The sequence below is a fragment of the Leopardus geoffroyi genome, chromosome A1 (assembly GCF_018350155.1).
Source record: "Leopardus geoffroyi isolate Oge1 chromosome A1, O.geoffroyi_Oge1_pat1.0, whole genome shotgun sequence".
In the NCBI taxonomy this organism is placed as follows: Eukaryota; Metazoa; Chordata; class Mammalia; order Carnivora; family Felidae; genus Leopardus; species Leopardus geoffroyi.
In genome coordinates, this window is record NC_059326.1 from 203,122,636 (window position 1) to 203,148,367 (window position 25,732).

A 25,732-nucleotide genomic window follows, 5' to 3' on the forward strand; every position below is an offset into this window, starting at 1 on the left:
GATTGGTCAAATCAAATCTTTGCTAAAATAATATCTTCCTCTCAGGGCTTTTTCATATCAGACTATTTAAAATGGAAACTCTCATCCTTCTTAGCTAGTCTTTAAAACTTTCTGCACAGCACTTGTCTACATCTGACACACATGGTTTATGTGACATAGTTTACTCACTGCTTTACTTATGATAGCCTCTTCCCACTAGAAGGTAAGCTTCATGAGGATAGGGACTTTTAAAAATTCATAATTGTATCAAGAACACCTAATGGTATTGTATCAATGTAGTATATGCTTAATGAATATTTTCATTAATAGAATAAAATGTAGATGTTATTTTATGATGTAGAATTAAGTTTGTAGGTCTGGAGTTGTATATATTATATATTAAACAAGAAAAGAAGAGTATATAGCATGATATAGGATATAATTTGACTTCATTAAGATTGAAAATATTTGTGAGCATAGAAAAGGAAGAGAATCAGATACATTAATGTATTTTATGTATTTCCATTTTGCCTATCTTTATTTCCTGACCTTTCTTCTAGGGAACATGTATTATATACGCAGTGAAAAATAAGAACCAACTCATGTTTAATTCAGAAGATAACCATTATGAATCTAGGTATTTTTAGGAATGACAATGAAAGACTTTACCCTCCTTCCATAATGCCTTCATAAAGCAGATTCCAAGTTGATGTAGTGAGTGTAACACCTAGACTATTCAAGCACCTCACCCTCTTAGAGACCGGAAGCAACTGCTCTGGTAGGCAATGTTATTAGCTGAGGACAACCTCACCCTGACTACCAATGACCAGGGATGAGGTTTATGAAACATAAATGAAAGTCAATAGTCATATTCTGGGCAGCAGAAGAATAAGAGCAATTTTCTGACTAAAACTTCCTCTACCATCTCATAACTGGCTTCGGCTACACTGTATTCAGCTACCCTTTAATGGAACCTTCTGATCTCTGAATTCAAGAGTCTAAGAACTCAAAGCTCTTCTGAGAAAGACAGTTCAGAGTGTGATTTAAGAGTTAGGACCTGGGGCGCCTGGGTGGCGCAGTCGGTTAGGCGTCCGACTTCAGCCAGGTCACGATCTCGCGGTCCGTGAGTTCGAGCCCCGCGTCAGGCTCTGGGCTGATGGCTCAGAGCCTGGAGCCTGTTTCTGATTCTGTGTCTCCCTCTCTCTCTGCCCCTCCCCCGTTCATGCTCTGTCTCTCTCTGTCCCAAAAATGAATAAACGTTGAAAAAAAAAAATTAAAAAAAAAAAAAAAAAAGAGTTAGGACCTAATTCCCTGGTTTCAAATTCCACCTCTGCTGCTCACTAGCAATGTGTTGACTTGGGTCAATTTGTATAAATTCACTGAGCCTCAGTCGTTCTCAACTGTGAGGCCAACTCTACTTTTTAGAGTTCCTATATGTTATTACATGACTTATAATATGTAAATTATTTCCAATAGTGCTTAGCAAATCTCTCCATAATACTAATTATATTTACTCATATATATGAATATATGTTCATATTAGCACTTACTGACACATGTTAATGTGTATTATATATATGTAATTTTTTAAAATATAATTTATTGTCAAGTTAGCTAACACACAGTGTATAAAGTGTGCTCTTGACTTCAGGAGTAGATTCCCATGATTCATCACTTAACATACAACACCCAGTGCTCATCCCAAGTGCCCTCCTCCATGCTCATCAGTCATTCCCCACCCCCCACCTCCTCCTTCAACTGTCAGTTTGTTCTCTGTATTTAAGAGTCTCTTATGGTTTGCCTCCCTCTCTGTTTGAAACTATTGTTTTCTCCTTCCCTTCCCTCATGGCCTTCTGTTAAGTTTCTCAGATTCCACATATGAGTGAAAACATATGATATCTGTCTTTCTCTGAATGACTTATTTCACTTAGCATAATACCCTCCAGTTCCATCCATGTTGTTGCAAATGTCAAGATTTCATTCTTTCTCATTTCCAAGGAGTATTCTATTGTATGTATATAACCATAATCTTCTTTATCCATTCATCAGTTGATGGACACTTAGGCTCTTTCCATAATTTGGCTATTGTTAAAAGAGCTGCTATAAACATTGGGGTACATGTTCCAGCATTCCTGCATCCTTAGGATAAATTCCTAGGAGTGCTATTGCTGGGTCTGTAGGGTAATTCTATTTTTAATTTTTTGAGGAAACTCCATACTGTTTTCCAGAGTGGCTGCACCAGTTTGCATTCCTACAAATACTACAAGACAGTTCCCATTTCTCTACATCCTCACCAACATCTGTTGTTTCCTGAGTTGTTAATTTTAGCCACTCTGACTGGTGTGAGATGGTATCTCAATGGGGTTTTGATTTGTAGTTCCCTGATGTTGAGTGATGTTGAGCATCTTTTCATATATCTTTTGGCAATCTGGATGTCTTTGGAAAGTGTCTATGTCTTCTACCCATTTCTTCACTGGATTATTTGTTTTTCGGGTGTTGAGTTCGGTAAGTTCTTTATAGATTTTGGATACTAACCCTTTGTCCGATATGTCATTTGCAAATATCTTCTCCCATTCTGTAAGTTGCCTTTTAGTTTTGTTGGTTGTTTCCTTTGCTTTGCAGAAGGTTTTTATCATGATGAGGTCCCAATAGTTCATTTTTGCTTTTATTTCCCTTGCCTTCGGAGACCTATCGAGTAAGAAGTTGCTGTGGCTGAGGTCAAAGAGGTTGTTGCCTATTTTCTCCTCTAGGCTTTTGATGGTTTCCTGTCCACATTTAGGTCTTTCATCCATTTTAAATTTATTTTTGTGTATAGTGTAAGAAAGTGGTCTAGTTTCATTCTTCTGTATGTTGTGGTCCAGTTCTCCCAGCACCATTTGGTAAAGAGACTGTCTTTATTCCATTGGATACTCTTTTCTGCTTTGTCAAAGATTAGCTGGCCATATATTTATGGGTCCAATTCTGGGTTCTCTATTCTATTCCATTGGTCTGTATGTCTGTTTTTGTGCCAATACTGTACTGACTTGATGATTACAGCTTTGTAGTACAGGCTAAAGTCTGGGACTGTGATGCCTTTAGCTTTGGTTTTCTTTTTCAACATTATTTTGGCTATTTGGGGTCTTTTGTGGTTCCATACAAATTTTAGGATTGTTTGTTCTAGCTCTGAGAAGAATGCTACTGCAATTTTGATTCAAATTGCATTGAATGTGTAGATTGCTCTGGTCAGTATTGACATTTTAACAATATTTGTTCTTTCAATCCATGAGCATGGAATGTTTTTCCTTTTTTTGGTGTCTTCTTCAATTTCTTTCATAAGTTTTCTACAGTTTTCAGCATAAAGATCTTTTACCTCTTTGGTTAGATTTATTCCTAGGTATTTTATCGTTCTTGGTGCAATTGTAAATGGGATTGATTCCTTAATCAATCTTCTGTTGCTTCATTATATCTGTTTCTATTGCTTCATCAATTTCATTATTATTCAGAAATGCAACTGATTTCTATACATTGATTTTTGTATCCTGCAACTTTGCTGAATTCATGCATCAGTTCTAGCAGCTTTTTGGTGGAGTCTTTTGGGTTTTCCATGTAGAAAATCATGTCATCTGCCAAAAGTAAACCTTTGACTTCTTTGCCAATTTGGATGTCTTTTATTTCATTTTTATGTCTGATTGCTGAAGCTAAGAATTCCAACACTATGTTAAACAACAGTGGTGAGAGTGGACATCCCTGTCGTGTTCCTGATCTCAGGGGGAAAGCTCTCAGTTTTTCCCCATTGAGGATGATATTAGCTGTGGGCCTTTCATATATGGCTTTTATGATGTTAAACTATGTTCCTTCTATCCCGACTTACTTGAGAGTTTTTATTAAGAAAGTATGTTGTATTTTGTCAAATGTTTTTTCTGCGTCTATTGACAGAATCATATGGTTCTTATCTTTTCTTCTATTAATGTGGTGTATCAATGTGATGTTCATTGATTTGCGAATATTGAACCAGCCCTGCAGCCCAGGAATGAATTTCACTTGATCATGGTGAATAATTCTTTTAATATACTATTGAATTTGATTTGCTAGTATCTTGTTGAGAATTTTTGCCACATGTTCATCAAGGATATTGGCCTGTAATTATCCTTTTTAGTGGAGTCTCTGTCTGGTTTGGGAATCAAGGTAATGCTGGCTTCATAGAATGAGTCTGAAAGATTTCCTTCCATTTCTAGTGTTGGAACAGTCTGAGAAGAATAGGTATTAACTCTGCTTTAAATGTCTGGTAAAAATTCCCCTGGAAAGACATCTGGCCCAGGACTCTTATTTGTTGGGAGATTTTTGATAATTGTTTCACCTTCTTCACTAGTTATGGATCTGTTCAAATTTTCTATTTCTTCCCATTTGAGTTTTGGTAGTGTGTGGTTGCTTAGGAATCTTTCCATTTCTTCCAGATTGTTCAATTTTCTGGCATATAACTTTTCACAGTATTCTCTAATAATTGTTTGTATTTATGTGGTGTTGGTTGTGATCTCTCCTCTTTCCTTTTTAAAAATATTTTTAAATGTTTATTTATTTTTGAGAGAGAGAGACAGAGACAGAGTGCAAGCAAAGGAGGGAGGGCAGAGAGAGAGGGAGACACAAAATCTAAAGCAGGACCCAGGCTTTGCACTGTCAGCAGAGAGCCTGATGGTGGGGTTTGAACTCATAAACCAAGAGATCATGACCTGAACCGAGGTTGGACACTCAACCAACTGAGCCACCCAGGTGCCCTGTGGTCTCTCCTCTTTCATTCGTGATTTTATCTATTTGGGTTCTCTCTCTTTTCTGTTTGAGAAGTCTGGCTAGGGGGTTATCAATTTTGTTCATTCTTTCAAAAAACCAGCTCTTAGATTCACTGATCTGTTCTACTGTTTTTTGGATTATACGTTATTTCTGCTCTAATCTTTATTATTTCTCTTCTGCTGGCTTTGGGGTTTCTTTGCTCTTCTGCTTCTAGTTACATTACGTGTGAGGTTACATTCTGCATTTGGGGTTTTTTTCCTGCTTCTTGAGATAGCCCTGAATTACAATGTATTTTCCTCTTAAGACTGCTTTTGCTGCACCCCAAAGGGTTTGGACTGTCGTATTTTCATTTTCATTTGCTTCCATATATTTTTTAGTATCTTCTTTAATTGCCCGGTTGACCCATTCATTCTTTAGTAGGATGTTCTTTAACCTCCATGCATTTGGAAGCTTTCTAAAATTTTTCTTGTGGTTGATTTCCAATTTCATAGCATTGTGATCTGAAAATACACGTTATTATCTCAATCCTTTTATATTTATTGAAGGCCCAGTATTTTTTTTGACCCAGTATGTGATCTATTTTGGAGAATTTTCTATTTATGCTAGAGAAGAATGTGTATTCTGCTGCTTTTGAGTGAAAAGTTCTGAATATATCTGTCAAGTCCATATGGTCCAGTGTATCATTCAAGGCCATTGTTTCTTATTGATTTTCTGCCTAGATGATCTGTCCAATTCTGTAAGTGGAAGATTAAAGTCACCTACAATTATTGTATTATTATCAATAAGAATTGCTTATGTTTGTGATTAATTGATTTATATATTTGGTTGTACCAAATTGGGGACATAGAGATTTGTAATTGTTAGCTCTTCTTGATGGATAGTCCCCTTAATCATGATATAATGCCCCTCTTCATTTCTTGTTACAGTTTTTAGTTTAAAAACTAGTTTGTTTAAACTAGTTTAAACTAGTAAACTAGTTTACTCCAGCTTTCTTTTGACTTTCAATAGCATGATAGACGGTTCTCCATTCCCTCACTTTCAACCTGCAGGTATCCTCAGGTCTACAATGAGTGTCTTGTAGACAGCCTATATATGGATCTTGTTTTTTTATCCATTCTGATACTCTATGTCTTTTGAATGGGGAATTTAGTGCATTTACATTCAGAGTAATTACTGAAAAATATGGATTTAGTGTCATTGTGTTATCTCTATGTTTCATGCTTGTGATGATGTCTCTTGCCCTTGGTAGTCTTTGCAGCATTCCATTCACAGAGTCCCCCTTAGCATCTCCTGCAGGTCTGGTTTAGTGGTCATGAACTCCTTCAGTGTTTGTTTGTCTTGGAAAGCCTTTATGTCTCATATTCTGAATGACAGTCTTGCTGGATAAAGTTTCCTTGGCTGCATATTTTTCCTATTCAATACATTGAATATTTCCTGCCACTCCCTTCTGTCTTTCCAAGTTTCAGTGGATAGGTCTGCTATCAAGGTTATGTATCTACCCTTGTAGGTTAAGGCCCTTTTGTCCCTAGCTGCATTCAGAATTCTCTCTTTATCTTTTTATTTTGCCATTTTCACTATGATATGCCATGGCAATGACCTATTCTTGTTGATTCTGAAGGGAGTTCTCTATGTCTCCTGGACTTGGATGTCTGCTTCCTTCCCCAGATTAGGCAAGTTCTCAACTATAATTTGTTCAAGTAAACCTTCTGCCCCTTTCTCTCTCTCTTCTTTTCTGGAACTCCTATAATATGGACATTATTACATTTCATTGAATCACTTAGGTCTCTAATTGATAGTCTAGTATTTTCCTCTTTTTTTTTCAGCTTCATCATTTCCCATAATTTTATCTTCTAATTTACTTACTCTCCCCTCTGCTTCCTCCATCCTTACTGTCATTACATCTAGTTTGTTTTGTATCTCATTTATGGCATTTAATTCATTGTGACTATTTCTTAGGTCCTTGATCTCTGCAGCAATATGTTCTCAGCTGTCTTCTATGCTTTTTTCAAGCCCCGCTATTAGTCTTATGACTATTATTCTAAGTTCTTGATCAGATACATTGCTTATATATGTTTTGAGCAATTCTCTGGCTGTCATTTCTTCATGGAATTTCTTTTGAGGAGAATTCATCCATTTCATCATTTTGTCTAGTTGTGTGCCTTTTAAGTGCTTTAATAGCTTGCTATGTGTCCTGCACCTTGCAAGTACTAGTATATTAAAAAGGACAGTCATACACCGTCCAGACCCTGGCCCTTCAGGGAATGTGTTGCATGCTCTCTGTCATTGTGACTCTGGTTGCTTTATCTCCCTACTTGTAGTGGTGGTTTGGACCTTTCACCAGGTGTGCTTTTGATTTGTTCATTGAAGTAACTGTCTGTCCTACCAAGCTGTCCCAGTGGGCTCCTGGAGATGTTTCTTTCACTCTGTAGCCTGGATTCCTGGAATTCCAAGTCTTTTGACCTCAATACTGTTGTGTTTGAAGAACAAGAGAACCTCAGGTCCCTCTACTTTTCTACCATGTTGACTCCTCCTCCATATATACATATGTAATTTTGGTATAAGTAGCATTTACTATTTATAACCACATTAGATACAAACGGTTAGCAAAGGGGTCCCCATCCATTTGGACAACGATCTAGGACAAATATTAATGTATCATGAGGACATGAGTACAATTATTAATGTGTAATAAAATGGAAAAAAATTTGAAACAAGAGAAATTATTCACAAAGAAAATAAGAGCACAAAGAATATAGAGTGAGAAAGGGCAGGCAGGTACCAAGTATCCAAAAGGACAGATGGATGATGTCTTGGAATTTGTGTTAAGAAGCTGAAAATGACAAAAAGAGTTTGAAGGAAAGATGTTGAGAGTGTTGAGACAGTAAATAAAAGTTTTAAGATACTTTTATTTAATGAAAAACAAACCAATAATTAAAGAGATTTTTTTTCTGGGACTATTTCTCTGAATTGCCACCACACACAGGTTGAGTTATGTGGGTTACACAGACCTTCAGGCAGAGACAACATTTCTGGTAATGAAGTACCAAGCTGAGAATTTCTTCTTTCTGGGATGTGTATCCTGCTTCTAGCCCAACGAATCAATAGAAACAACCAAACAGTAGGGACAGTATGTTTCTTCACAGCATGAGGTTCTGTATGTTTGTTTTTGAATCTGATTTCAGGCTTCCATGTTCTCTGTGCTTTTGGATAGGTTGATATTTTTTCCCCATGCCCATGGCCTCAGTCTCAAATAGTCATTGAAAGAAGGATTGGGAATGTCAACCAAAACAGTTGTGCTCACTATGCATTCCATATAGCAGGCTGACACTAAATTACCATTTTGTAATATGTATCTGGGCAAGCATTATGCCTACAGCTTTCTAACTTCTTGATAGTGGTTTTTACTTTGAAAGAATAACTTTTTTTTCCTGATTTCTCACCAGAAAGTAATTTGCTTTAGCTTGAACAGGAAACATTATGGCTTCTGCTCTGTTTTCTGGAGATTTATTGGAAGCTCTGACATTACCTATAACATTTCTTAATGTCATCATACTATCTAAATTACATTTTCTGGGAAGGGCTAAGGCCAGATATGATCAATATTCTATTCACTATTCTATTTTTTTTTTTTAGTTTATTCATTTTTGAGAGAGAGAGACAGAGTGTGCGCAGGGGAGAAGCAGAGAGAGAGAGGGAGACACAGAATCTGAAGCATGCTCCAGGCTCTGAGCTGTGCACAGAGCCTGACATGGGGCTTGAACCCACAAACTGAGATCATGACCTGAGCCGTAGTGGGACTCTTAACCGACTGAGCCACCCAGGCGTCCTCTATTCACTGTTCTGAAAGCAAAGATAGGAATTCTTTGAGGAAATCTGCTACTGGAGAACTCTAAATGTTGCTGGAGTTTAGTGAAAGGAGCATAATAATTGGAACAAAAGTACTGAAGTTGTTTAGACTTTATAAACCAATTGATTTAAAGGCACAATTAGATTAAAGAGAAACTAATAGTTAACTTTCACCAAGGTTATGAGAGCAGTTAAATGAAAAATGTATTTAATGGTGTCCATTATTGTGGCAGACACAGTTGTCATTCTACCTACATCTGTTTGGCCCTCAACATATCTATGTGTGGTGACTCAACAACTTTCAACTGCTAGCACCTACGATTCTGCCTGGATGATTCCTATGACCACCAGAGTCTTGGGAGAAGCTCTCAGTAATTAGGTAGAAAAGGTGATGCTACGTAGGCTCCATACTTGGCCACTCCAGTGCTTACACGAAGGATCCATGAATGGAATAGCCATGGTAGAAGGGGTTAAGACTATGTGTGGGCCAACTGTATGGGCTACCTCTCACCAAGGCTGATTTAGCTAGTACTGCTTTTAAACGTGTGACCTCTCAGTGGCAACAGAGACCGATACAAAGTCTTGGTAAGGTACCATTCCTCGAAGAGCAAATTCAGCCCCTGGGTGACACATTGCTTTTATTGAAATTCTCCATCTAACTGGGGAGGAAGGCAGCATTCATATTTAGCAAGATTAGAATCTTCCATATATGAGTTCGCCATCCCTATTCACAGTCTCTCAGCCAGCATTACTACATAAGTGCTCACAGAGTGTTTAACTTGCCATTATGGGATCCTATGTAACATTGCCTTGACCAAAGGGCCTACATTATAGTGAAACACGTGCAACAATGTGCAACCAAAGAATCTATTGGTTCTCTGAGTATACTGCACCATCCAAAAACAACTGGCATGATAGGAAGCTGAATGGTTTTTTAAAGGTGTAACTATAAGTAACAGTTTGAGAAAAGTGACACTATAGTCAGAACACTTTTTCAAGATATGATATATGTTTTGAAGTAGTAACAATTATGCAGTGCCATGACCCTAATAGCTAATAGTTGGATCCAATGATCAAGGACTAGAAATACGAGTGGCCTCTTTGAATTAATGTGGATTCCTCCAGATACTAAAACCAAGGCAAGGATCCCAATGCAAGTAATTTATTGGAGAGGCAAAAGGGTCAGTAGTAAGCATGTAAGGAAGTGTGATAGAGAAGGAAGTGAGCCAATAAGTGCTGCTCTATTGAGGGGTTTTTACTATGAACCTTAGGCTTGTATCTCATAGAAAAACTATGAGCTCACTTAAACCTCAGGGGTCAAGAGATGTTGAATTTTCACAGATAATTCCAGTCAGTAACTTATCAAGGACTTCTCCTAGAGGCTTTAATTAATATCCTGGAATTCAGGTAAAAGAGACAAGCTGGAAGTCAGGCTAAGCACTGGGGTATTCAGGGTGAGATTATAGGTCAGACATAAATTGCATCATCATACTCTCTCATCCTTACTCCCAGTTGCCCACTTAGGGAACTTCTAATTCCTATTTGTTCAACTTTAGGGATCTGCCAGATTAAATATTCTGGTTTTTAGTTGGGGAAACTTCTATCAGATGATACAGTAAGATTTCCACCTAACCCAATGCCATGGCCATCTAGTCATTCATAGTTCTTTCTGCTGGATCTTGAGTTAAAAAGGAAATTATGATACTGGCAGTAGTAATTGATCCTATTTTTCAGAAGTAGAATAGTCTCTATATAATGGTGGTAAGGAAGAGTATGTTTAGAACACAGGAAAGTTACCAGGGCAGCTCTTGGTGCTTTCATGCCTTGTAATAGCCATCAACAGAAAATGTTAGCAATTACCACTTGACAAGGACATGGTAATCAGGTGTTCGAACCCCTCAGTGATTTCCACATTAAGTAAGAAGTCTAGCCCACCAAAAGTGATGCCTGAACTATTAACAATTATGGAATCTCAAATGGCTGGCAGAAGAGGCAAGGAGTATGATTATGGCATTGGACCCAGCTGAAGGAGTGAGGAATGTCCTTTGTTATATCTTGGTTTTTGTTGTTGTATGGGTAGATGAGAGAGAGAAATAAAAGAAATTATGGTGCAAGTACTAAAGTGTGTGGTATAGATACATATTGATAGAGGCTACACAAAAGGAAAATGTTAATGTGGTTGGAATAATAGAAGTTTTACATTATTAATCTAGGAAATATTACCCAGATAAGGCTGCAGATAACACCATTGATACATTAGCTGTTTTACAAATTGGGTAGTATCAAACCTTTACATATGTATATTTAACAAATTTAATTATGTTTGATCTATCTGAAATGGCTGGAGAGATTTCCACTGGTATGAATAAGTAAATAAAGAGATTGTCCTAAGCTACAGAAAAAAAAAAAAAAACGTAAAAATCATATTCTCTCTTCTCATATGTTCTACCACTATCTTACTGTTAATAATCTTCATGTGTTACAAAATATCTTAACTTCAAATTTTCCTCTCTGAAATTATTATAGGATTCTTAGTGATCAAGCATAATATATGTTGAACTTTTCATTATAAATCAGTGTTTAGGACATATTCTTATATGGAATGGGTCACTTTAAAAGATTTTGCAGCATTAAAGACTCCCCTCTTAGGAATTCTTCACACCTGATTTACTTGCTAATTTCCTCCCTCCATAGGGGAACCAAAGTTCTTTTACACAGAACTTGACACAGCCATCAGGCAAAATAACTAAATCAAGAATTACCTCTGGAAATACTTTTGACAAGAATTATTTCCCAGAATGTTGTCATAATGTTATTCAATTGGCCCCCATACATTTGGTATATGGCATTGTGATACTAAATTCCAAAACATTGATAACACACTCTGTCTCACCTTCCGTCTCATGTAAGATAAAGGATAGCTTAAAAAATTTTTACATTAAGGTTTAATGTCCAGTTTATAATTTCACATATTCAAGGATGATAAAGTAAAGAGCAACTAAATGAGATTCATAAAACTCAATTTGGTTCCCTCATCTTGGGTTTGTGATATATATTTCCTTAGGTATGTTAGAAATGTGCCTCATAATTTTTGAAAATACGTGTGACATAAATTATACATATCTTAATATTTAATATGTACAATATTTTATAATGGAGTGATTTGAATAAATCAGACATCAGCTAGATAGTATATGCTGGGGACTTATTGGGTATGAATACCTTATTGGGGTGTAGATAGAAGAGAAGATATTAATTCTTTCAAAAAACTAGACATACAAAAATTAAATATACTACGTTTGCCTTCAAAGAGCACACAGCATAGTAAGAATGGCAGATGACTAAACAATACACATAATAAAAGTTGTGAAAGGAAATATGTACAAAATGCTTTGGTAACCCAGACGCAGTTATGGCTGCATCTGAGCAGGTCAAGGAAGAAGGTTTGAGAAGTGACGAAGCTAATAGTCTTTTAAGACTACAAATTGGCCAGGAAAAGATATGGAATGATATTCAATGTTGAGGACATACAGGGTAAAGACTTGGATTCGCAAGAAAGAAGGCACATTTAGATCATGAGACATCCTTTTGGAGGACTGGAGCATGGGTGCCTGTTAGGGGATTAGTGCAAATGAGTTTGCACAAGCAAGCAGTAGTGTGATTTCTTTGGGAGATTCCTTTATTATCTTTAAAATAAAATGTGATCTTTTGATTCTTTTATCTAAAATTGCCACTTTGTTTTAATACAAAACTGGTTTTCCCTGCAAGTAATTGATTCAAATAGGAGATCCCAGAAGACTAACCAACTTCCTTTTATTGTTTCAGGCATATATCTGTCATAGTTCCATACACTTTTGAGAGTCTGAGAAGCAGAAAAATATGGTAAGAGTTTCAAAATAAAGGAGAACCCCTAAGAATTATTTGAGTTACACAAATGAAGTATGCTATAATTATTGGTTAGTACTAGAAAATTTACCACTGAATAATTCTGGCTATGTCTCTGTACTTTGGAGAATTTCTTTCAGCTAAATATCATGTAAACTAGGATTCCACTGTTGACTCTTAGGCATTGCTTCAGAATTCCAAATAAGTCCCAGCAATGTACTTACATCATGGAGAGGTTTTTATATTCTAAGGAGAAAATATATATATTATGCCAAAAGAACGAAATTTCTGAACTGATGTTAGTCACAATAGAATGCAATTCCTATTCTTCCCATTGTCAAAATACCAAAGTATACTGCTAACAGAGAAAGGATAAAAGTACATTCTGTCCTCAGAGTAAAGTTGGGAGCTGAACAATTTTTGTTGTTACAGTTGACGAAGGAATAATAGGCTTTTTTGTTTCACAAAAAATGGAAAATTTTAGTCAAATCCATTTTTAATGAAAAACTAAAATGTTTGTGAAAATGCATGAGTCTAGGAAATCAGGTATCCAGCCATTTTCTTCAACAAGCTAGTATCATACAATTGGATTTTGTGACTGAAATGATCACCCTTTTGTATTTTCTCAGCTAGTTCAAAGTGTTGACCTTATGGTATTTTATACCTCTTAAAACAATTTTAAAAAGTTCTCAAAGCTAAGTTTGAAGCAAAGGTGAAAATTTGTGATGCAACTGTGTCGGACTGATTACATATATAAAATATCTAGCTCTTGAGATGAAATTTTATATTTAAATAATTCCCTCATCTTTTCTTACAGGAATGTATTAGATGATAACTGAATTATTAAGATTTTTTAAATGACACTGAAGAAAGTTTTTGGCATTTTTATTAGCAGAATAAAAATGCATTGTTGTATTGAATTCCAGAAACCTTGGTGTGTGAAAGCCTGTTCTTGGGAGCATTTAAAACCAAACAAGACCGGGGCGCCTGGGTGGCGCAGTCGGTTAAGCGTCCGACTTCAGCCAGGTCACGATCTCGCGGTCCGTGAGTTCGAGCCCCGCGTCAGGCTCTGGGCTGATGGCTCAGAGCCTGGAGCCTGTTTCTGATTCTGTGTCTCCCTCTCTCTCTGACCCTCCCCCGTTCATGCTCTGTCTCTCTCTGTCCCAAAAATAAATAAACGTTGAAAAAAAAAAAATTAAAAAAAAAAAATAAATAAAACCAAACAAGACCCAGAAGATAATTCTTTGAGTCGCTCTGATTCAAAGGTCAGAGGTCTGAGGTCGCTTTTAAATTCAGATAATTGACAGAACTCACTATTAAAATATGTCCAACCAATAGATGTCAGGACAATAATTATATGCCAGAACAAATTTTTTTATAACAGCATAAAATTTAGAGTTCATGTCTTAAAATGTGAGTTGGTATTATGTATGACTACAATAATTAATTAAATAGCTGTTTCTTTGTCATACTGGAACTTATTAATCTTTCGATTTTCAACTTATTCAATTAAATGCACATGCATCTTATTCTAATGTACCTGTAGGAGAAATTCATGATTTAATAGACTCACTTACATTTCATACTACATACCAAAAATACAGTGTTCTCACTGATCTTTATGGTTTAAGCTGTGATGATCCATGTAGAATAAAATCATTCATGCAAATGTGGGAACTAGAATTTATACACTTCAAGGAAAACAAGCTTGCTTTTATTTTCTTTACTGCATGCTAAAAAAATGGTGTTAGGTAAATTGAATCCAATTCTCATTTTGTAACTAAGCAAGTTAGAGTGAATCTTTATAAGTCCCTCATTTAGTCACAGCAAACTTGCTGATGGCCAGGCACCATGCTAAGTGCAATACAAAGTCAGATTAGACAAGGAGCTTCCTCTGTAATCAGAGCTTACTTCAGCTTTTCAGCCCACAGTTTCCAAATCTGTCATATGAGGTATTTTTTTTTTTACCTCTTCCTAGTAATAAGGTTGCTAGTAATCTTGGCTATATTAAAAGTGATTAAATTAGATGTATTCCCACGTGCAAGCACATATTCACCTACATGCAAGCAAGAACGCACACATTCAACATACAACTTCCTTCTCCAAAATTTTAAATTCTACAAAATGACTTGATCTGTGTCCCTAACCATGTGCAATTGGAAAAAATTGATTTATTAGTAGTATCACGGAATTGAACTTCAAATACAGGTTACGTATATTCACAGGAGTTAGGCAGTCATCTTGGCTAATTTTTGTCTAGAGGTAGGGAAATATGTTTGATGTAGGAAGTCAGAAATATGTCAATTCATGCTTCTACTATGAATTGAAACTGAGGTCCTACCTTGCCTGATGAAAATGACATATTCTCAATTCATTGTCAATTCATAGTCACAGATTTGTCCAATACTGACTTGATTGTCAGTTGGGACTTCAGAGATCGATTTATGGTTAAAAGTGTATAGGAAACTGAAAACAAACAGAGTAAATCATATGACCCTTGTGAATCAAATAATTCATATCTATAGACAAGATAAAAAACTACCAAAATATAGAGCACATTGACACATAGATAGCTGTTTGAGTCATCCTGCTGGATGATAATAATCAGAGCCTTCCAAATGTAACCTGAATAAGAGAAGAAAGAATGTATGAGCTCTTATGAGGACACTATGTTGAAACCTTCACTTCTGAGATATCATCTGTAGCCCAGGTCACCATCAATACCTAACAAAATAGATCCATCATGGTTTCTTCTTCCCCTTTGTTTCACAGTAGTAATATAAAACTTTACGTAATGTACAACATGGTTACTATAGTTGATAAGAATGTATTGTATACTTGAAATCTGCTAAAAGAGATCTCAAGTGTATTTGTTGCACATATAAAAAGTTGGTAACCATGTGAAAAGGATGGATGTGTTAATCAGCTTGATTGTGGTAATTATTCCATAAAGTATGTATGTATATATACATATCAAATTATCACACTGTGCACCTTAAATATATATAGTTTGTATTTGTCAATTATACCTCAGTAAAGCTGGAAAGTTAAAACTAATAAAAGAAAAAACCTTTATATAATGTAGTGGTAACATTAATAGGAATATATCTGGTATTATATGGAAACTATTGGTTGATAGTTCTCCCCACTATTACTCTGATCTTCTCTATTCAGAATTCTTTGAAGACTACTGCTTCTAAAAACTTTTTTTTTATCATTTTTTACCAATTTCCATGCCTTTCATCTTATTTTCTCTGTGGGTGATATTCCATTAATGAGTATAGTGACTCCACTAGTTACTCTTCAAATATCAGACAAAATGAGTGTATCTCAAATCTATCTTTGTGGTCTGGTCCTATCCTGCGCATAGGATCCAGACTTTCAATGCTCACTGGTAATTTCCATAATGATGTCCAAGCAGCATTTCAAATTGTGTCCAGAAATAAACTCGGTATCTTTACCTCATCACCCAAGGTCTTTCTTTTGTTGTCGTTGCTGTAGTTGTTGTTGTTTCAACTCACTTAATGTTTATTTATTTTTGAGAGAGAGAGAGAGAGAGAGAGAAAACAGGGGAGGGGCAGAGAGAGAGAGAGACACAGAATCTGAAGCAGGCTCCAGGCTCCGAGATGTCAGCACAGAGCTCGATGTGGGGCTCGAACCCACAAACCGTGAGATCATGACCTGGGCTGAAGTCTGGCGCTTAACTGACTGAGCCACCCAGGCACCCCTGTTTTAACTCACTTAATGATGTAAGTGTGATGTAAATGACCCATATATGTATTTACAGAAACATTCCAACATCTATGCATTCAATCCTTAAATATTAGACTCTTTAATTCCTAATTCTTCCTTGTCTACACATTATCTTTCCTAGTTTTGTTTAAATTATTTGCCTGAAATATAATTTAGATCATATATTATAACTAGCTCTACTATCTTGGAGTAGTAAGTTAGATTCTTTAGTATATCCACGTACATAGTTAAAAATTGGTCAGTGCTATTTCAACAAATTAATCTTTCTACCTTCCTCAGAAACTTTTGGTGTTAAGGAAAAGGTCAAATCTTGATGATTCATATTCTGTCCCAAAATAAGGAAATAAGAGGAATTTAAAGTTAACATTTTGGAACGATTTCCTTGATTACTGAGTATGAAATGATCCATCAGTAAAACTACAAATGATTTCATTAGAATAAGTAAAAAAGGAATTGAAAGAGTAGGTATTAAAAGAAGATTTCCCCTTCACCCTCAAAAATCATTTTTTGTATATCTTTCTGGGGAAATTAAAACTCATTATAAAGTTATCTCATAGGAATGGTTTGTTATTACTAGACATTGAAGATATTGTCCCTAGATGAGTCATTGAATGAATATCTTCTGGTTTCAATTTTGAATATACTTCACATACTCAGCACTTTTATAAATGCTCTATTTATGAAAGATGTATTTATAGGCAATGTAAGAGAATTCATCTTCTCTTTATTTTAATTAAGGAAGCCAAGTAGAGATTAATTAAATCTGATTTGCATGACATGTTACTTGCTACATCTTGAACAAGGCACATAAACAAAATGTGGTCTTGAAAAAAACCCAAATTACCACTTTCCAAAATAAAAGAACAGATAAAGTGTGATAGTAGTCAAGCCCTTTAACACTTTAACGACAAAACTGATCTTGTCCCTTAAGGACAATTCATTAGAATTCAGAACTGATGTCACACTAAGCACTCTCCCATAAGAAAACATCTGCTACTGCCAACAGCCAGTTTCAGACACTTCTTACCCATTTCTTTTTCCCAAGATGCCATTAGCCACTTCAGAGAAGGCTCTCGCTTATCCTCAAAAGATAGTTTTTCTTTTCATTACCAGGTTAATAGTTGTCCAGTAACTACAGGGAGAGTTGCTCTAGAAATACCTGGTATGATGGATGGAAACAGACCAGGATTCAAGGGCTGATGGAAAATCTAATGTAAATCCTACTTCCCTGGAGGAATATAATGTTATGGTAATACGATATAATGAAATAAGCTTGTTTTTTAAAAATATATTATGTGTTGTAGTGCCTGATCTGAGAATGGGCCCAAACTTACTGAGCAAAAGCCTTCTAGTGGCAAAAGCCCTCTACTGTCAAACAGCGGTCTCAAGGGCATATTCCAAATCTTAGAGACGTTCATTGAGGGAATAACCTTATGGAGGAAGAACAGGACTCCTTGATAGATTGTTAGCCTTGTGCTTTGAGGGAGCTTTTTAGCACATCTTGAACATTGACTTAATGGTTAAGTCTGGTGGGTCGAGCTAGCAGGTAAGGAAGCAACAAATCTGAAAACTTTGGGGACACAGAAGACATTTCTTCCCCACTCCTAATGCTCATTAGTGTTTCATTCCCGACCTAGCTCCAGTTCCACATTCTCTCTGCCTCAAGAGAGTGAAATTACCGACCTGACTGATGAGTGCAAGGAGAAGCTCTGCCTGCAGAGCTCAGCCCTCTTGTGTTTTCTTCCCCTGGGAGTGAGATGTCTTAAGAAGCACACACTCTCGTGTTCCCCCAGGGTAGATCAATGTGTCTAATTTAGGGGATCACCATTGGGAAACTCACTTGCTCAGACATAGAAATAACATTCTCCTATGTGACCTTTATCAATAATAAAGAAAATATTTTGGCCCCCATATGTCTTATTTCACAGTTGGTTCAGAACTATGGCAAGTAAGATAAACACTGTATTTTGGAGGTTCTCAAATTCAAGTCTCTAACACCTTAAAATGTCTTCCTAGGCCTAACAATAAAACATACACTGGGAATTAAATGAGCTAATGCACGTAAAGTGCTCAGTACAGGCACACCTCATTTTATTGGGATTCAAAGATACTGCATATTTTAGATGGAAGGTTTATGGCAACCCTGTATCAAAGCAAGTCTATTGGTGCCATTCTACCAACAGTTTTTGCTTACTTAGTATATCTGTATCACATTTTAGTAATTCTTAACAATATTTCAAACTTTTACATTGTTATTATATTTGTTATGATGATCTATGGTCAGTGATTATGACTCACTGAAAGCTCAGATGATGGTTAGCATTTTTGAGCAATAAAGTATTCTTCAATCAATAAAGTATTCTTCAATTCTACATTTATGTCAGACATAATGCTATTTTACGTTTAATAGACTATAGCATAGCGTAGACATAATCGTTATATGCACTGGGAAACCAGAAAATTCATTTGACTCACTTAATTGCGATATTCAGTTTGTTGCAATGGTCTCTGATATATGCCTATACATTAGCGGAGTACCTGGTGCATGGTCATACTCTTTTTCCTCCTTTAAATCTGGGTCCATGGGGTGCCTGGGTGGCTCAGTTGGTTAAGCGTCCTGCTTCAGCGCATGTCATGATCTCACGCTTGTGGGTTCAAGTCCCATGCTGGGCTCTGTGCTGACAGCTCAGAGCATGGAGCCTGCTTCAGATTCTCTGTCTCCTTCTCACTCTCTGCCTCTCCCCACTCATGCTCTGTCTTCTCTCTCAAAAACAAATAAGCATTAAAAAATTCTTTTTAATCTTAAAAAAAAAAAAACGCAGGTCCTACTTTTGCTGCTGCTAGTAAAGCTACTCCTCCTCCTCCTCCTACGGCTACTGCTGCTGCTCCTGCTACTTAGCTATGATGCTGCTACTTACTACAATAGCTACTCTTAGTGTCATTGCTATTTTACTAAAGCTGTTGCTGGTACTGTTATTACTACTTGTGTAACTACTGCTGTGGCTACTACTACTATAGCTATGCTATTGTTGTTGCCACTACCGTAGCTATTCTGTTGCTGCTTTTATTACTAGAGCTACTTCTCCTCTTGCTGTTACTCCTCCTCCCCTCCCCCTCCTGCTGCTGCTGCTGCTGTGGCTGCTGCTACTACTACCAGTATTACTGCATATCATGCAGGCAATAGATGCAATGAGAAAACAATCGAAGAAATATATTATCGGAAGCTATCAACTATTTTCTTTCATTAGAGTTTCACAGAGAGCCCGCGGTTTTAAACTGTTGTGGCTTCACAACATTGGTGAAGTTGTTATGGAACACTGAAAACGGCTAATGATTCTAAAGATGGAATTATCTTCGTTTGCTATAAACTTGCTCTGCAACCTTTAGCAAATAACTTTGCTGACTCTATACAGAACGGAAGCGACCGACAGTTCTGCTTACGAATGACGAACCCATACTGGAATACTGGATTTGTAAACAGCTGATGGTGGTATCTTCTTCGGCTGAATATCCTAATGTACTTTTTCAACACTTCCAAACACTTCTCATTTCTAGGCACGGGTACAACAAAACCCTCCTAAATGAGGCCATGAGAGATGTCTCTGTGCCGTTCCCTAGAATAATCCTCCCTTGTTGAGTTTAGTAGAAAGTAGAGTTATAAAAGTTATAACACTGCTCCAGAGAGCAACTACACAAGGACTATAAATTTGTTTTCCATAATGAAAAAGTCTTTCTGAATGAGTCACAACATTTAAAGATCTTCCTGCTATGAAATACAATAAATCTTTCTATGTTTGGAATTTAGAAGGTCACAAGTTTTCATGTTCAAAATCTCCTTGAAGAAGAGGGTGATGAGCAACAAGCCTGGTTTATTTTTTTTTCAACATATTCTGTAGGCACAGAAAGGAAGTAAGTTCCTATGGGCCCTCTTCTGACACAGCAGTGCTTTGGTGAAAACAGAATTCTCAAAATACCTGCTTGTATCTAGCTCCATTCTCTGTGTTCTGCCACCACATGCAGATGGCACAAATAATTTTGGAATGGCTTTTGAGCTACATGTGTGACCCTGAGAATCACATCTGTAGCCCTGCTTCACAAATAGACTCAGTTTTTACCTATTCTTATCCATAAACTACACTTTTATTTTATTTCATTTTTTGATATGTTTATTTGTTTGAGAGAGAGAGAGAGGGAGAGAGAGCAAGGTAAGGGCAGAGAGAGAGAGAGGGAGAGAGAGCAAGGTAAGGGCAGAGAGAGAGAGAGGGAGAGAATCCCAAGCAGGCTCTGCACTGTCAGAGCAAAGCCAGATGTGGGGTTAGATCCCATGAACTGTGAGATCACGACCTGAGCCAAGATCAAGAGTTGGATGCTTAACCAACTGAGCCATCCTGATGCCCCAGTTTTATTTTTGTTTTAGAATGTAAAACATAGGAATGTTTCAGTCCTTGTTCGTAAATCATGTGTATGTTGGAAGAGATCATTTGTCACAACTCAGAACTACAATGTAAATTGTGTCTAGATTTAAGAAAACTAATTAGTTGATCCAAAGCCCTGGATAGTACAAATTAAGGGAGCATGAACTATTAATATAGTAGGCCTTGACACAAAGAAAATGAGAGCTGATTATATCTTTGGAAAAGAATCAATGTGGATCTTTGAATCAGCCCCAGAGGAGTGTATTAATGTTAAAACTGCCATGTTTTTAGGAAAAATGCTGAGGAGTAAGCCTTAATAAAAGTTTTAAATTGGGCATTCTTATTTTACTTTACAGTGGGCCACTGTGTTCCAAAAAGGGTGCCATTCTGTAGAAATGCCCTTCAGTTGTCTTCAAATTTGAAAGCTGGGCATCTGTCTAGCTGATATTTGTCCTCTGTATCACAGTTTCTCTGCTCAATCTTTTTCCTTGCCCCATGTCTTTTCTTACCTTCCACAAGCTTCTTATATTTCTAGTTGTTTTGAATGCCCCATAACACAACAATAAATCAACTGGTCGTGCACTAGCACATTTTAAAATACAAGAAACTCTTAGAATGAAAAGTGTGTTTGTGGCAATGAAACTTGTACAGTTCCTCCATGTAATTTTGTATGTCTGATCATCTCAACCTTCAACTACCTAAAGCCAATGAATGACAAGCATAGTGAACAGTTTTTCTGACCTCTCCCAAGGTGATGCTGTCATTTTCCAAAAATGGAAAAAAAAATAATAATAATAAGAAGAAGAAGAAGAAAGGTGTTATTGGCATAAATTTTTAGTACTGGAGCAGCATGCTGTCCAGAATTTTGCTAAAATGAACTTCAAAAGCTATTAAAATTATGCTCTGATATTATTTCAGTATTCGGTCTTTCAAGTAACCAAGTTGGATGTTTCCCTTGATGTACAGAGTGTGAATAAAGATAACACAGCACATACAGCATGAGTTATTTGTACAATTAAATTTTGTGACTGCCACGGGAAGAGGCACAAACCTGCTATTCAGCATTCATTAAGTGATAAGTTACTGAAGACCTATTTAATAAATTTAATATTCATCTATACAAACTCTCCTTTCCATCTGTTTGCATTTTACATTGAATTTGCAGGCTAAGTAAATAAGTGGTTTGGTTTAACATCCTAAAGAAAGCCTCTCAGTTCTGTCAGGTCAGAAAAGTACATTACTCTTCTATTCTCTTAGGATCAAGTTTATTAGTAAAGGGGTACAAGTTCATTAATTGGCTTATTCAACAGATTCTCAGTGAGCACTTCATATGGTCAGAGCCCTGGGATAGCTGCAGAATGCAAAGATACTTAAAACATTTTTCCCATAATGTTAAAAACAATTATGATTTTAATTCTAATTAATATGCTCTAACAATTCTAATCAGTATTGTGTTGCTAAAAGTGCACTTCATCTGAAAAGTGCAAACAGTAGAACATGACTATTTATACAGCTGTGATATAAGCCGTATATAGCATGTGTAATATGAGTGGTGCCACAATAAGTCTTGAAGATACTCAGAGGAAAAATGAGTTATATTAAGGAAAACTTTATATTAAGGATAGTGCTCATGGATCAGAAGAATTTCTATTTCTCATGAAGATAATAAGGGGTGGGGGTTGCAGGCAAAACCCAAGAATTTGCATGTGAAAAAAGATCGAGTCATACAAATCCTAATACTTCAAGTTTTATAATAGACATTGCACTGTTTGGAACTGATAAAATGACTGAATTATTTGTGCCTAAAAACATAGATGTTACCTTTCTAATGAACATACATATGCTACTGGAGCAAAAAACACTAAATGTGTTCAAGTTGGTTATTTTTAACATACAGTGTCAGTTACACTACTCGGTTATACAGACAATTAGAATGCTTCCAAGCTTGAAAATAAATTCAGCTCAGTCATCCATGAATACTCAAACTCAATTTAACACATGATACTATTCATCAAGAATAACCCACTCAGAAAAGTTCTGGTCAATAACTGCCAATTCTGCCTATAAATATGTAAATTATTGCACCCTCTGTTCCTACTCTCTGATATTTTCAGCTCAGAAGAGTTTTTGAGTGGACTACAAATCAACCTCTTCATTTCTGCAGCCACTGTCTCACATCACAAATTTTATTTATTTATTTGAAATTTGTATTGTTTTTTTTTAATTTTAATCCCAGTAAACGTACAATGTTATATTATTTTTAGGTGTACAATATAGTGATTCAACAATTCTATATATCATTACTTAGTGCTCATCATGACAAATCCCCTTCACCCATTTCACTCATCCCCCCACCAACCTCCCTCTGATATGCTTTATTTTAAATGAGTACTCTCAGTTAAAGTTATTCTTCTTTTCAACAAGAACATGTTTTACTTGAAGCACACTTCCAAATACATGGTTCTGAACGATATATATATATAAAACATTCCATCCAAGAAAAATAAAATACACATTTTCTTCAAGCACATACAGACAGATCTCCTGGTTAAATTACATAAAAAGAAAAAAATTCACATAAAAAGAGACATAACAAATATTACAAATTTAAGAAGACTGAAATCATACCAAGTGTATTTTCCAAACACGATGGTACAAATTTAAAGATCCACAATAAAACAAAGCTAAAAAATCTACAATGTAAATATGAAATATTTAATATGTAAATATTAAACAATGAACTACTGCACAAGCAATGGACCAAATAAGAAATCAAGGGCAAATCAAAATATGTCTCAAAACAAAAGAAAAAGAAAACACAATATTCCAAAACCTATGAGATGCAGCAAAAGCAGAAGTTAGAGTAAAATTTATGCTATAAATGCTGTATTAAGAAAAAAAAGTTCAAATAAACAACATTATACTGCAAGGAACTAAAAAAATAAGAAACTTAGCTGAAATTTAGTAGTAATCTACAATCATGAATCCTGATTCCAAGAAACAGGAAAACTCCTTACACCAAATAACAAGAATGAAAGTTGAATTAGCAACCAAACATCTCCCAGCACAGAAAAGTCCAAGACCTTATGGTTTCAATGGTGAATTCTACAAATCATTAAAAAAATAATTAATGAAAACCTTTATCAAAACCTCACAAATTGAACAGAGGGAACACATTTAAAATCATCTCATGAGGCCAGTACTACTCTGATACCAAAGCAGAATAAGAACAAAACAAGAATAAAAAAGTATAGTTTGTTCAATATAAGTATGGCTACTCAGACTTTCTTTGCCATCCATTTGTGTGATAAATGTTTCCCCACCTCCTCTCTTTCTTTTTTTTTCTTTTAATTTTTTTTAACGTTTTATTTATTTTTGAGACAGGGAAAGACAGAGCATGAACAGGGGAGGGTCAGAGAGAGGGAGACACAGAATCTGAAACAGGCTCCAGGCTCCAAGCTGTCAGCACAGAGCCCGACACGGGGCTCGAACCCACAGACCGCGAGATCATGACCTGAGCTGAAGTTGGCCGCTTAACCGACTGAGCCACCCAGGTACCCCCCACCTCCTCTCTTTCAATTACAGGTGTCTTTAGGTCTAAAATGAGTCTCTTGTAGGCAGCATATAGATGGGTCTTGTTTTTTTTATCCATTCTGATAGCCAATGTCTTTTGATTGGAGCATATAGTCCATTTACATTCAAAGTAATTATTGATTGATATATGTTTATTGCTATTTTATTCCTTGTTTTGTTGCTGTTTCTGGAGATTTTCTCTGATCATTTCTTGTCTTTATTTCAAGAAATAATAGCACAAAATTCCCTAATCTGGGGAAGGAAACAGACATCCAGATCCAGGAGGCATTGAGAACTCCCATCACAATCAACAAAAGCAGGCAATACCAAGACATATTTTAATTCAATTTACAAACTATAGTGATAAAGAAAAAATCTTAAAAACAGCAAAGCAAAAGCAGTCCTTAACATACAAGGGAAAACCCATAAGGCTAGCTAGACATTTCTCAATAGAAACTTGACAAGCCAGAAGGGAGTGGCATGATATGTTCAAAGTTCTGATGGGAAAAACCTTCAGACAAGGATACTCTATCCAGCAAGGCTATCATTTACAATAGAAGGAGAGATAAAGAGTTTCCCAGACAAACAAAAACTAAAGGAGTTCGTAACCAGCCCTGCGAGTAATATTAAAGGGGACTCCTTAAGTCCAAAGTGACATCACAAATTTTCAAATACTACTTTCAGTTTTTGGTAGTTCAGATCTTTTGAAAAAAAAAAATGAAAAGGAACTAGTGAATTGGTCATGGGTTGGCACCACTCTGTTTCAAAATACATGCCCATTGTTGCTGGTATCACTCAGTTTCTCAGTTACCTTTCCAAGGCATCAAAATAAACTTCTTTGTGAAACTTTTAAGATTATATTCTTGGATTCTTTTATTCCTCAGAGAAAAAGACTCAAATAGTCTATGGTAAGTATTACCATTCATTGTTTCAAAATTTTACAAATATTCACTGTCAGGAGTGGGAGTAGGGAGATGGGCAAACATCTGAGCCCAGAGGCTCACCCAACATGAGGAATGCCTCAGACATTAAGTTGTGACTCTGAGGATGGCACCCACAGGATAAGGTGGGTAGAACCAAGTTCATCACTTTTCCAGGTGAAATGCAGGGAACATTTCCTTGGCATTGAGCTGAACAGAACAAAGAAGTTGTAAAATGCCAGCCAGAACTCTTAGGAATTTGTAGCATTATTTCACATAAAGTTCAAGCCTATAAAATTCAAGCCATGATTTAAAGTTTTCAGGCCTGTGCCTGGGATGTCTTGTAAAAGCAACTTACAGAGGCAGAATAGAATAACAGTTAATAGCATGGGCTCTATCTAAGCAGACTCCCGTGATCAAGCCATGGCTCCCCCCATACTAGTAGTGAAGGTATTTCTTCTTCTACAAGGTTGGGTTCATAATTAAAATATTTTCTTTATGAAACTGTTGTGATTATTAAATGAAATTATATACGCAAAGTATTTGAAAGACCACATGGCACATATTACATGCTAACTAATATTGATCAGTATTGCT

General features: G+C 36.2%; 1 long non-coding RNA gene across 1 annotated transcript; it reads left to right on the forward strand.

Moving 5' to 3' along the window:
- Window positions 1-5,728: 5,728 nt before the first annotated feature.
- Window positions 5,729-17,042, forward strand: LOC123605573. The gene is made up of 3 exons (XR_006715822.1): window positions 5,729-5,820; window positions 7,515-7,525; window positions 17,031-17,042. It is a non-coding gene; the product is annotated as an uncharacterized LOC123605573 (long non-coding RNA).
- The last annotated feature ends 8,690 nt before the right edge of the window (window positions 17,043-25,732 follow it).